The sequence below is a fragment of the Cimex lectularius genome, unplaced genomic scaffold, assembly GCF_000648675.2.
Source record: "Cimex lectularius strain Harlan isolate CLEC.00 unplaced genomic scaffold, Clec_2.1 scaffold8, whole genome shotgun sequence".
In the NCBI taxonomy this organism is placed as follows: Eukaryota; Metazoa; Arthropoda; class Insecta; order Hemiptera; family Cimicidae; genus Cimex; species Cimex lectularius.
In genome coordinates, this window is record NW_019392656.1 from 963,162 (window position 1) to 977,360 (window position 14,199).

The window sequence follows — 14,199 nt, forward strand, 5'->3', positions numbered from 1 at the left end:
TAATTGAAAGAAGTAATTTGGTCAATAGATCACTAAATATAATGGATTTAATAAGTAAAACGAAGTATAACTTTACTAACAGCTCCCTGTGGCCACTTCATATGTCCCCGAGAATCGAATCCTGATTACACGACCATTTGAAAAATGGCAAAAAGGAAGGAAAATTGGAAAGGTTGTAGGTTGAGATGGTGAGTTGGTGTCCGAGTGGATCGAAGTCACGATAGAGTGGTAGAGCAGCGGCGTATTTAGCCGAAGGTCGTGGGTTCGATCCCGCTCGGGACATAGGTTTTTTATTTCAACCAAAGACCTTACATAAAAAGATCAATTAATTAAATTTAACCTGTAATTTGCTTTTTGCTTTTTAAGTGCTGTTAGTGTTCGAGGGGAAACAGACGCATCTACGTTGGGAATGAAGGACTGTCTGTCTACTCTCTCGCGGTTTAGATATTATTAAATAATAGACAAACGCGTTTCGGCTTACGCCATCTTCAGTGTAGAACTGATTGATATTGCATTGAAAATTTATTTATAACAAAAAAAAATTGAACCCACTTAATACTACTGCTCATAAAAAGAAAATTTTCAAATGTTCGAGAAGTTAAAATTTCCTGTATTCTCTTTCCTTGTGCACTTATCTATTAATATACACTCTTTCTATCCTGAGAGATGAAATATTTGCAAATTGCAAAAAGCCAATCTGAAAGCTCGATAGGACTGGTGCCTCTCCTATCTCCTTGTGTGGCTAAAAGTTTCGTTTATTAACCCGAGCTTGATTCTTAATTAGTGCTATGTAGCATTAAAGAGTCGGGGACGGTGTTGCCCTTTCTTCCTAATTAGGCGAATTCAATAACAGAGTAGTTTCAGATGAGTCTACCATATGAAGAGATTTAATTAATTAATTGCACCGTCAAAAGTAGTTTTTTTTTTGGGGGTGGACTTAATAAATTGGCTTATTGTCTGTTTTAATTTGATAAAATTCCAAGAATATTAGTTGTTTGTTTGTTTTCTAGAATATATTTATAACCCCAAAACATTGTTCTTCTCTTAACCATTATTCTTAGTGAATCCTAGATCGTTAACTTCTGCTTTGTGGGAGTTTGAACAGTCGCTAATGCCCTTGGATATTGAATGTTCACGTCTTATTTGCATTTTGCTTCCTCATTGACGAAGTAATGAATGCTTCTCCTGCTTCTTCATCGTTCTCGGGTGAATACATTCCATTACGATTTCAAATCTACGCCAAAATCGACCCCGGTTCTCAGAATTGCGAAACAAAATTATTACCACGAATTTAAATTTATTTCAGATATTTCTACCCCTCCGGCAAAAGTATAATGGATTGCTTTAAGAATTAATTTGACTCTCTCATCCTTCTGTTGCTTATCGTTGTAATTAATGTTTGTTTCGTTTGCTTTCCCCTTTTACTTCAATTTAAGTCAAAGGGGTTCTTTTGACCAAGTCGTATTTACCTAGGAGGCCTGTTATTATTGAGAGATTCACAACATTCTGCGTTCTCAATTTTTTCGCTGTCATTTTCCTACGGTTCTGGTATATTAGTTTTATTTTAATGGAGGACATGACTGAACGAAGAAAAATGTACTCATTGTACTTTTACGCTGAAAAAGCAGTCTTGCCCTCCATTGTTCATCAACAACAAAGAGATATCAGTTTCAACTCAAGTCAAATACCTGGGACTACATCTCGATAACAGATTTACGTGGAATACCCACATAAGACTTTAAAAACAACAACTTAATACAAGACTTGAACTACTGCGAAGACTTCTAAGACCGAAATCAACTTTGACAACTAAGACAAAGCTAACACTACAAGACTTTACTAAGACCAATATCGACATACGGAGTGGAACTGTAGGGTACTGCTAAGCCATCCAACATCCAGCGCATCTATATCTCGACAGCAGACTTAGGTGGAATCCCCACACAGGACTTAAAAAACAACACCTTAATACAAGTCTTCGACTGCTACGAAGACTTCTAAGACCGAAATCGACTTTGACAACTAAGACAAAGCTAACCCTGTACAAGACTTTACTAAGACCAATATGGACATACGGAGTGGAACTGTGGGGTACTGCCAAGCCATCCAATATCCAGCGCATCCATATCTCGACAGCAGACTGACATGGAATCTCCACACAAGACATAAAGAGATATCAGTTTCAACTCAAGTCAAATACCTGGGACTACATCTCGATAACAGATTTACGTGGAATCCCCACATAAGACTTTAAAAACAACACCTTAATACAAATCTTGGACTGCTACGAAGAATTCTAAGACCGAAATCGACTTTGACAACTAAGACAAAGCTAACACTGTACAAGACGTTAATAATACAACAATACATACATACGGAGTGGAACTGTGGGGTACTGCCAAGCCACTCAATATCCAGCTCATCCATCCTAATCGAAAGTCCGTAGACAAATTGTCAAAGCACTAACCTCACTATTAATAGAGCCCTCAATATTCCTTTTGTCAACGAACTGATCCGTTCCAGATTCCAAACCTTCCACACCAACCTTTCAAACCATCCTAACTATACTGCTCGAGCCTTCTCCACTCATTCCCGTCCTGACAACCCGCCACATCGCCTCAACCGACGGTGGCCTCGGAACTTCCTTGACATCTAATCATAGACATTGAGTGCCAGCGATGCCTACTCAAAGCATGTGTTTTACCGGTGCAGTGCTGGCATTAGTGCTAGTGTTGTGCTGTGTGATACATTAATCATGTACATATTTGTATAGTATACAATTATGTATAGGTAACAAATAATTTTTTTATTTTGATTACATTATTGAAAACTTATTATAAATATAGTTACGCGCACATATAAGAAGTAAGACATATTTCTTAGTAGTATTCACAATGGTAAGTCCACGGTGAGATAGAAAATGCTTTTTTATTGATGAATATTTAGGTTAAAAGAATCCAGGTATTCCGAGATATTTGAATTTATTTAGATGGCTTTTCGAGCTATAAACCCCAATTTTTTTCTACATGTTCCTTTATATAAATGCGTGTAATTTTTCATTTCTTTATGTATTCTTGAAATTTGATACTTATTAAGTCGTTTACTTTCATATATATATATATATATATATATATATATATATATAACATTATAAGAACAGACCATACGCGGTTGACACACAGACGTATGTTTTTGGGTGAAAGCCCGCTCAGATGCCCTTTATGCAAAGTAAGCGTTCCTAGATGTGTACCGCATAATAGAAGCTTATCATGCCTTGGCTCCATATAGAGAGTGTGTAAGTATGCCGCCGGATATGAGTGGTTCTTGGGGCATAGTAGCGGGTTTCTGGTCGCAATTCCGGTTTTTAGAAAAAGTAAGTTTATTATTGTATATTGTTCGTTTCTGTTTTGTGGTTCTGTGTTTTGTTTGAGTGCGTGTGTTTATTGGTGTGAATGGTGCAATATGGACTTTAACTTAGGTTAAAATTAGCCATGTGATATTGGATGCATATCATATAAATATCAAATATAAATGAAATATAATAATCAGAATGATTTTTTTATTTCTCGGTTATTTGTTCAAACTTCATTTTAACAATTTAAATTTTGCCTTTATACTATTATAAATTAACATAAAAACTATTTAAACTGAATCACAACTACTTAGTTCAAAACATTAAGCCGTTTGCTTGAAAGTTCCTCCATTCAAAATCTCATAAATTGCTTTGTTAAAAATAAACATGTTTATTCTCAGAAATACGAAAAGGAAAGTATAAGAAAATCTCCGGTCAGATATGATTTGCCATTTCATTTTTGCCACTTTATCGCTGTGGCAACGGTCAGGTTTGCTGGCAAATATTTCTCCACTTGAGCCCATCACAATTGCTTTTCTCTCTCACTCACTCTCTGTCTCTCTTTCTCTCGGTGGCTTATTTTCAAGATAACTTATAAATGTAAGGCGGAATCCTTTTTCATTCAATCAAAAGGGATGATTTCGTTCTGTATTAATAAATTTCAACATTAGGTACAAAGTTTGAATAGAACAAACCAATACGAACGAGTAACATCAGTTTATTCTGCTCATTTCCGTATGTCGCCCTGATGTCCTCTCGTTCCTTAGCCATAATTTCAGCTACATTAAGCAACCATGCGTATGCACAGTGCGTAACGCAAAGGGACTCTCATGACTTACTCGCCTAATAGTCCAAATGTGATGGCATTCCCGCTAATTTCTCATTACCCAAACTAGTTACGCGTTCGTTAATGGCCGGAATAACTCATCTATTTGGTCGAGAAGAGACGATAAAATAAAATTATATACCATTTTCTACTGTTTTTCTCCGTCGTACTGCTTTTTTTTTGGGGGGGGGGATCTTTTAATTTAAGAGAAATGTATTCACTGGTCCGGGCCCGGGTCCAAATCCTCCCTTCAGTTGTACAGTTATTGTAAATCATGAAGACCGAATTCACGACGCAATTTAATGTATTTTAATTATCTCTACAAACCCATTATGATATGTGTGTGGAACATATGGATACAGTTGATTTTGATGACATACCAATTGATTAGATCCCTAGTTGCCCAATATTGTATAAGATTGTTTGTCTATTTTAAAAGATTATGACTTACATCGTAATAGCTGTAGAAAAACACGATTTTATTTTAGATAAGATTGATTTATTGTCAAGTATTTTTTTTTACAATGTTTTATTTTTTTAACGAGGGTTAGCAACAGGAGAGGTCATATAAACCCTCAGGGTGCCGGTATTTTTGAAAAAAAGCCCATTTGTAAGTTTGTCGTGTTCGAATGCAGAGCCGCTGGATTCGAACCCGGGACATTTATTTACCTTACAGTGATGAGCGCCGTGTCAACGAAAACTGTTGCGGCCACCGACGCCCCCTCCAATGTTTTAAATTCTACGATAAATTGATATATTTATGTTTTTAATTTATTACATGTTAATTTTTATTTATTTACTCTTGTTATATTGACATAACTAATCTGCCATTAATACTCTTTAAAACGCTTCCCATAACTTCGAATTTCATGAACTTTTATGATCAAATATTTAGGTGGTTTGGTAATTCGAGGACCGCTTTTGTTAGGCGAAAATTATATAAAAGAAAAAAAAAGTTAACAATTGCTTAAAGTTGCATGCACGATGAGTAGCGAGCTGGTTCGCAAATCAAATGCTGTAACCTGTGACATATTGCAAAAGTAATAATTGCCAACACAGAAATCGTTTGAAGGGAAATTAAAGCATCAATCCTGGTATATTACCCTCTGTCGGACTCTTAAAAAAAGGGGGGTCATATTCTGCCGGAAAGAGGCGCCGTTTTACTCACAAATCCCACTACGAGTTACCAAAGTATTTTCGAAATAATAATTCAAACATTAATTATGGTGAAATTTTGAAAGAGTGCTATCTTCCGATTATTATAATAAAGTATATTTTATGTGAAGTTAGATACGTTATTAATTACAGCATCACAAAATGGTTGAGGCTGATGCTTACTAAGTCTGCTAGTAGGTTATTCGTGCGCCTTTTTTTAGACGGCAGCGACCTCTCAACAAGGATATCTGTCGGAGTGACGAAAGTTTTCCAATTTGAATACTTCTTTGGCCAAAAAAGGAGCCAATAGGAATCCTCTAGGCTCGAACCTTATTGTGGCCTTGCACCTTGCCACAAAAAGGGTACATTTAAAAATGAATTCTTATTGTTGTTTAAAATCTGGTGGAAAAATACTCCAGGTATGAGATGAAGAGATTCATAAAGAGCTAAGCGCCATATCTACTGGAGGGTAATAGAATCAGGATTCTGGTTGGACGCCTGATGGGTGCTGCCGCCTAAGAATGATAGGAATAAAGACAGAAGAAATATCGTGCATACTACCAGGAAGAAAAGGACATAGCAGAACACGTTTTATGTTTTGTGAGGGTCTATGTAGGTGTAGATTCTTGCAACTAAGAGAGGAAAAGCTGCAAGCTCCTACACTAATTAGCTGCTGGGAAGGCAAGGGTATGGAGGTTGATTAACAAAGCAGGCCAGTGGTTTATTAAAATAGAGGATCACGGTAGATCTACTCAGATTGAGGTGCAGAAGGCCTTGTCGCTTTTATCCCTATCCGTATCCCTGTCCTCGTAAAACGTAGACGATCAGTAGACAACTGGTTTCTATCTGAAGATATTCTAAATAGAGAAGCTGTCCTTCTCTGCTCATCATTGGCTTAAATTTGGACTTTCTTAATTTTATTCTTATTTTAATTTAAAAGCAGATTTGTTGATTCATTAATGAAAGTTGTGGTACAAGAGGCTTCCGGTTTAGCAAAATTGTCTCGTATTCCATTAATTTATTTACTGTAGGTCCTAAGCCAGGATTAGGGATTGGTGGTTATTTGTGTACTCTTTTGTTTTGTATTAATTTGTTTATGATTTTTGGATTACTGTTTGATTGGATCGTTCTTCTTAAGGCTTTATATATTAAAAGATTGTTCATTTATTGAGAGGGAGGTTTATGTCGTGTTGTTGCAATTATCCTAGAACCTGGTCCGTTTATGTTTCATTTTACCTCACTTTACTTTGATTATAACAATTAACTAGTATGAGAGACTCTGCGAACTTTTTATGTTGCAGTTTTCAGCTTTTTCCATTGTGAAATTTATCAGTTAGTTTTTAATTGTGCTCTTTAAAAAATGAAGATTTATGTTGAAGTTCCTCACGTTTAAATTCACAGCGCATATTTCTGTGATGACTACGTATTCATAGCCGGTAGTTTGCTCGAACGGGAATTGGAATTGGTTTAGTTGCAAAGCGATCACAACTCCAGTAACCTTGTCCGTACCAAGTTCCTCAGAATTGAAAACTTACGTTCTCGGAGCTCCCAGCTTGAATGCACAAGTCGGTAATTAATTTGAAAGTTTTTATTTAAATTTTTTCAAGAAATTGAAAGTAAAAAAATTGGGGAAATTAGCACTTGCACGATCTCCCGCGCAAAAAAAGGGTCAGCTCAGGCTGGACTAAGGCTTTTCTTATTAGGTCAAAAATGATTTAAACTGTAAAGAACAGGATGAAATTATTAAATCCTTGTCACAATTCAAACGAAATTTCACTAATATAATTGACCAATTAACCAAAGGAAGGAGGCATTACGGAAACTTCAATTATATGTGCGAACATTTATGGTTATTTACTTCACCGCGAATAACACCTTCAGAATCCTGTCAATACTGATCAGTTATTAAATAAAAATCCTTTTTTGACCAATGGCAAAGTAAACTGTCAAATCGAATAATGAAATCGACTGGGAGATGGCAGGTTATCAATAAAAAAACGGACAATACGCTATGAATTAATTATTATCCACGTTCTAAAAATAGTAAAATAATGATTTTCAAACAAAAAAGATATTACTTTTCGATCATTTTAGCTATTATTTATAATAGTTTTTAATTCTGAAAAATGGAGAAACAATACGGTAAATCCCGTTTTATAATAGTGCCTTGTTGACTAGACTTCTAAAGAGAAGGTAAACCAAACAAATCAATCAGCCCCCAAAGAAAACAGGTTTTGGCTTTCCCAATTTATCATCCGGCTGAAGCATTGGGAATTTTTTTTTATAGATAAAACGCCTTATCGTTCGCATAATCTTAATGTTTCCTGGGCTTGCCTTCACCAGAAATTATATTTTCTCAAAAAAAAAATCAAAGAATCTCTTCATTGTTCTTTATCCAGCGCAGCTTTAATGCTCATTTGTTTTAGGTTCATTTAGGGTTAATTTTTAATTTAAAATTTATTCAATAAAGGAAAACAGGATTAATTAAATTACAGCAGTTGTGTACAACTAAAGTTGACAAACTCTTGGGAAGTTTGCGTAATGAAATTTCTTGAAATATGCTGAACCGGCATAGGGTCACTTATTGGGTCCGTCTTCACTCGCGGGTTTGTTGAATTTATTACTCAAATGCGTTTGGCATGAAAGGAATGTAGCAATCAGCCGATTAATAAAAACAGATAATATAACATATATGGTAGTGTTATATCGATCACGTCTAGTATAATAACTCACTGATTTTTATCTATAGACGATACTTTTTTCCATTTATACAATTTTTTAAAAATTACCACAGTTCTTTATTTTCCAAAATAAAAATAAAATAAAAAGGTCTGAAACCAAATTCTTGTCTTAATTGAATTTTATATTGTGAAAGGTTTCAGTTTGGCCGGTGAGGTGATTAACTCTCGGCTTTCTCTGATCATTATGGTCCGCCTATTCTCGTTGGCTTTGCCGGTGTGACGAGTTTCGGTCGGAACGTCGACTTGACTGGTTTGCCTTTGTGTTATTTTGCCAACCGTGACCCTTTTGTGCGATTCTGTTTCTCTTGAATTTTAACAATACACAAAATAACTCGTAAAAGAACCACTGAAGTATCGAAATGCTTAAACTTGTCTAGCTTGATAAAACTAGCGATTATAAACCGACCGTGGTGTTGTAAGAAAGGGGAGAATTTTTAGCACTTTGACAAGGTTGGGATTATAAACACATAAGACAAGCCAAGTTGAAAAATGGCAAACCAGCTTTTATCGGGGCGTCGGTGGCCGCAACGGTTTTGTCGTTGACTCGGCCTCATCACTGTAAAATAAAGGTCCCGGGTTCGAATTCACCATACGACGTACTTACAGACGGGCTTTTAAAAAAATAAAAAAAGGAAAAAAGACCGTGATATGATGATAGAAAGCGATTAATCTACAAATTGCTTTTTGCAATTTTCGTATGTATGTTGGTTTTTATAGTTTGTAATTATTTTTGTATTTTTCCTGCTCAGTAGTGTTCTCTTAATCGGGCAATTCAATTATATTCGTTGAAGTCGATTTTTGGTGAAGGTTGAATTGAATTTTGTTTTTGGCTCTCTATACAGGGTGTTCTGCTACTCGTGTTACGAACTTTGCCAGTAGATTCTACATTCAAAACGGAACCAAAAAGTTAATTAATTACTATGGTTTGAATCTCAACAGTTTCAGTGTTATTCCCCTTTTTTCTGATTTTTTAATTTTTCACGACCTTACTTCAAATAAACAATGATAACTTCAAAACTGAAAGGTTTTGGACAAATCCGTCGATACCATTGAAAACTACGTTAAATTTCCATTAAGATGTGCTCAATCTTGTAAACTTGTAAACGTTGGTGAAGTAAGCGTTTTGGTAGCCAAAACTTTAAAAATAATTTTTTGTTCAATGTTGAAAAACTTACTATGGTGAATCGAAAGTACAATTTCCAAACTTAAAAACCAGCTAATTTCATAAAAGGTACTCCATTTAATATCCTTTTTAGTGGTGTAATTGCTTTTTTTAATTACATCTTTCAAAAACGAAGAAATTGATGAATGAAAGGAGAAAACCGTGGTTGACGGATTGGTAAGGTGGAAAGATAAATAAGAATAAAAAATAAAAAAAAACTTACTGAAATTTTGAATGAATTTATTAAACGTTTTATAATTTGGGTTCCAAACCGAAATAGTGCAATTGGTTACTATTTACCCACACGACTGCTACTTTGATTAAAGTATTAATTTGTATTATTATTCTCCGGAAAAAAGAGCTTTTAGTTCATTCATTCCAAATTTCCTAAGTATTTACATTCTTTTTTTTGTTTATTTTTCCACCTTACGAATCCGTCAACCAGGGTTTTTACCTTTTCTTCATCAATTTCTTCTTCTTTGAAAAAAGTAATTAAGAAAGCAATTACACCACTAAAAAGGATATTAAGTGGAGTTCCTTTTATGAAATTTGCTGGTCTTTAGGTTTGGAAATAGTAGTTTAGAATCACCATGGTAAGTTTTTCTACATTGAACAAAAACTTATTTTTCAAAGTTCTGACTACTAAAACTCTATTTCACCAACGTTTACAAGTTTAGTACTGTGTACATCTTAATGGATATTTAACGTAGTTTACAATGATATTAATGGATTTGTTACAAACCTTTCAGTTTTGGAGTTATTGTTTATTTGAACTAAGGTCGTGAAATCTTAACAAATCAGAAAAAGGGGGATAACTCCAAAACTGTTGAGATTCAGATCATATTCCATTAGGACTTTTTGGTTCCACTTTGAATGTAGAATCTACTGGCAAAGTTTGTAACACGAGTAGCCGAACACCATGGATAATGTATAGTTGCAATTTGTTTGGTTTTTGTACCTTTTTTTTTAGCTTAGGAGGTTCACTATCCTGTTCCGTTTCTACAATAATTTGTATGTTTTTGGTTTCAAGCCATGTCCGATTTGTAAATTTTTTACAAATGTTTTCGGGAGACTAAACTCAATTCATTATCAAAAATGTGTGGAAAAAGGAATAGGATCTGTTTGAAAAAAAAAAGTTGGTATAACAGAAATCTTGAAATACGGTTATCTTATTTTATTTTTTAGTTTGCCTTCATTGCATGTGAGTGGAGCACATAACGTCGGCCAGTCTATATATTTCAGAGCATGACGTGAATTTATTTGTCATGATCATTGATTTTTGTTTAGTGAGAATAGAAAAATTTGCAGTTATGTATACATGTACTGTTATCACAGAAAAAAATTGCCATTACTTTCCAATATAAGTGATTGCAAGAAAATTATCAAACCGATAAATCACGGGTGATCGCGTGTTACTACAATTTTGACGAGTAGTCACTGTCGAAAGGAAGTTGTTGAAAAAGTCAGTCTGTTGAAGTGCTGGCGAGGGTGGGATTTGAAACACAGCGTGCGTGGACGGGCCCACTTGTGGATCCAGGCCGTGTACCTGATCGGCCACCGGGCGAAAGGGGGCGGGCGTTGTTGTCCTCTGGATTTTACGGGACCACCGCTCCTCCGCCGCCCCCCTGCCTAATATCGATCCAGCATGGTATAAACCTAGTAAGTGGGGTCCTTTTCCTCCGTTTTCTCTCCCTTTTATGTTTACCCAACACGCCTTTAACGTCGACTCTCTTATCTCACCGACGCGATTTGCCCCGTTTTTAATATCCGGATAAATTATCTTATACAGTACCTTATCGGAAACAGTTTGACACCTTTTTAAAGGGAGGGTCAGTTTCTAAGAGTTGTAAAACGTGAAATTTCTCATTATCTCCTACTATTATTATACTTTTTATCTGTTTAATCTTTTATATATTATTACCTCTTTAAGCCGCAATAAATTTTCCCTGCCAGAATAGTAAACCGATAGATAGGTACTGAATTATTTTTTACCGAACCTTAAGAACAATTTGACTAAAAAGAATTCTCTTCATATATTCCCTTTAATAATATACAGTGTTTTTTTTAGATGGCTCGGCTGAATTTCTCTTGAACTATAACGTTATTGAAAAACAAACAAACACATATTTAATATTTTTTAGTTACTTTTAAAATTTGACCCTTTTTTTTGGAAATATTTGTTGTTATGGTACTTCAGAGCCAGTGCAAGTTTGAAATTTTAAATGAGAAAGTACACATTTTAGGCGCTGTTTTAAAGGATTTTTTTTACACTGAAAAACGATGGCGTAATCAGATGTGTACATTAATAGTTATGGCACATAATGTGAAAATAAATATCTCAATTTCATCTTTAGTATTAAATATTTTCATTGGTCGTTTTGATGCTAGTTGGTTTTATGAATTTTTTGGGATGATGATGAGCATTATCGAAAAACCAAAACATACATATTATATATTTTTTAGTGTAGTTTTACATTTTTACCCCTTTTTTAAATATATGTTGGGGTACTTCACAGCCTGTACAAATTTGAAATTTCAAATGAGAACGTACACTTTTTACGCGCTCTGTTAAAGGATTTTTTTTACTTAATGTTCCTTTGTTGTTAATGTTCCTTTCAGAGAAGTCGGTTTGGGGTACAGAAATACCTCTTGCTTGACCAGCACTTTGAACAGTTTCCTTCTTCCTCGTGAAATGTCGAATCACGTTTCGGTCGGCTAAATCGATTTTATGCATGTGGTATAGGAGCCTCTTTTTGCGAAATTGTTGTCTGCATAAGACAGTGAAAATATTTGTTGGCTGGTTAATCCGGCTGAATCAATTTTTTGCGTTTATCTTGCTTATTTTGAGGCTGAATTAACACGCAGTTAAGGCATCCGACTCGCATTTGCCAGGCTACGATTCGGGGTTCGAATACTGACGTATCCAATGAAATTTTAATTGAGATTAATGTTAATAAGTTGCTAAGGATTGAACTTTCACCGCGACATTCAACGGGTGGTTGTTGTAAGTTACTCCCTCCTGTAAGACAAGAATTCATTTACTATATAAACTATCACAAATAGCACAGTATGCTAATTCCAATAGCACACATACTAGTGTTAAAATAATTCAATGGATCTACCTAATATATTTTGGAGGTCTCAAGTTGGAACACGTTAGATTGCTATTTGCAAGTGAAGTTGGATAACCACATCAAAGCCGAGGAGTCAAGTGTGACAGTATAACTTCAGCGCCTTACTAACCCACCCCCTTAGACAATATTATTTGAAAAGAAAGGCCTTATCTCGGGTATACTGCTTTTTACGCCTCCGCCTTTGTTCGTAGATAAAGAAGATTTTTTTTTGAAGAATAAAGAGAGCAGTCATTACCCTTTCTTCGAAATTTCTACGGTTAAAGTGAAAAGAAACTCGGCCGATCATCCGCCCTCAATTCGAAATCCACCCTCTAAACGATTCACAGGGGAGAAACCCGAACAAAAAAAAAAAAAAAAAAAAACGGTGTTTGACGGACCGAGTTTCAAAAGTTAGGCTCGACTGGGATTCAAAAATTTGTTGAGTCGACACACGGGTTTTATTCGATTCCGTAACAGTCGAAGAATAAAGTTTATTCTGTTTAACAACCCATTTCAGAGTAAAACACATAAACAAATATAATTAATTAATTACACGCACCCTTGAAAATGTAAAAGGTAATAAATGGATCTGAAGAGTTCCCAATGGGTGACCTCTAGAGACCTCTTGACCGCTGTCCTTCAGACTTATCTTGCTGGAGAGGAAGCTTTCGAAATATTATTTTTAATTTGACATGACCTTGCAGCTGATTTACCAACACTTTTTACGCACTGTTTGAAACGATTTGTTACAGTCATATTTTAAATTGTCAAAGAATAACAAAGTTATGGCATATAATGTGAACAACTTGGTGATGACGTGGATTTACTTAATTAGAGGGTTTTCCTGTGTCCACTTTCAGAAATGTTACAGAATGAACACCATTGTGGTGGACATGGATTCATGAGTTCACAAGATGTATGGGAGAATATTGTCTTCTGTATCTCAAATCGATATCTCTGAAAGGAAAATTAACCGTCTATAAAAATCACTGTCCCGAAGCCCCTGGACAAAAGTCGATAGGGATATAGTTAAAAAATGTATGTTCTGAAGACATATCTAATCTTGTTCATTGAAAATCCCAAAACCCATCAGTCTTTCGAAGGGAGGAGTGTGGATTTTAGAGAAAATACAACTCAATGTTTAGTTTATCAATAAAATGATATGGCCGGGTTCTTGATGTGTCCCAACATCTCATAATTGTGCAACACGAATAAGCGATTTGTGGTTCAGCCTGGAGCGATTGGGAAAGTTCTCGTAGTACAATTAGTCTGCATGACGAGCAATTACGGCGTTCTCAATGAAAGTATCGTAAATATCAATCAGATCTTGACGAGGAAAACGCACTCTTCGTCCCATTTTGAATGACTGATAAAATCTAGTTGAAGAATATTTAAAGTAAATGGAAATGAACAAAAGTTGGAATTTAGTTCTGATGCTTTTCATTTTGTCTAAATCCAACAAAACCAGTTGTTTAAACAATATCGAAACAAATCATCGACCAAGGAAAGAAAAAAAATGAAGAACCATATTAAGCAAAATTCTTACGAATTACTCAAGATGTTGGTATGGTCTGCTAGGAGTGGGTACGCACGATTTTAGTTAGTTGTCTGCTAGCAGACCCATTCACAAATATTTCAAAAAGCCGACTAGCACCAAAAGGCCAACTAATAAAAATTAAATTGAAATATTTCTTTCCACATTATGTGCCATAACTTTTCTATTTCTTTGAGTAATTTAAAATCTGATTGGGTAAAAAAGTGTATGCTCTCATTTAAAATTTCAAACTTGAACTGGCTCTGAAGTATGAACAACAAATTAAAATAAAGCTGTAAAAATTTAAAACAACTAA

General features: G+C 35.1%; 1 protein-coding gene and 1 non-coding gene across 2 annotated transcripts in view; both read left to right on the forward strand.

Annotated features, from left to right (window-relative positions):
- Positions 1–14,199, forward strand: part of LOC106669706 (mitogen-activated protein kinase 1) — a 59,281-nt gene that overhangs the window by 17,690 nt on the left and 27,392 nt on the right. The gene's annotated exons all lie outside the window — the stretch shown is intronic.
- On the forward strand, positions 8,485–8,582 carry LOC112126182. Its single transcript, XR_002909826.1, has one exon. It is a non-coding gene; the product is annotated as a U6atac minor spliceosomal RNA (small nuclear RNA).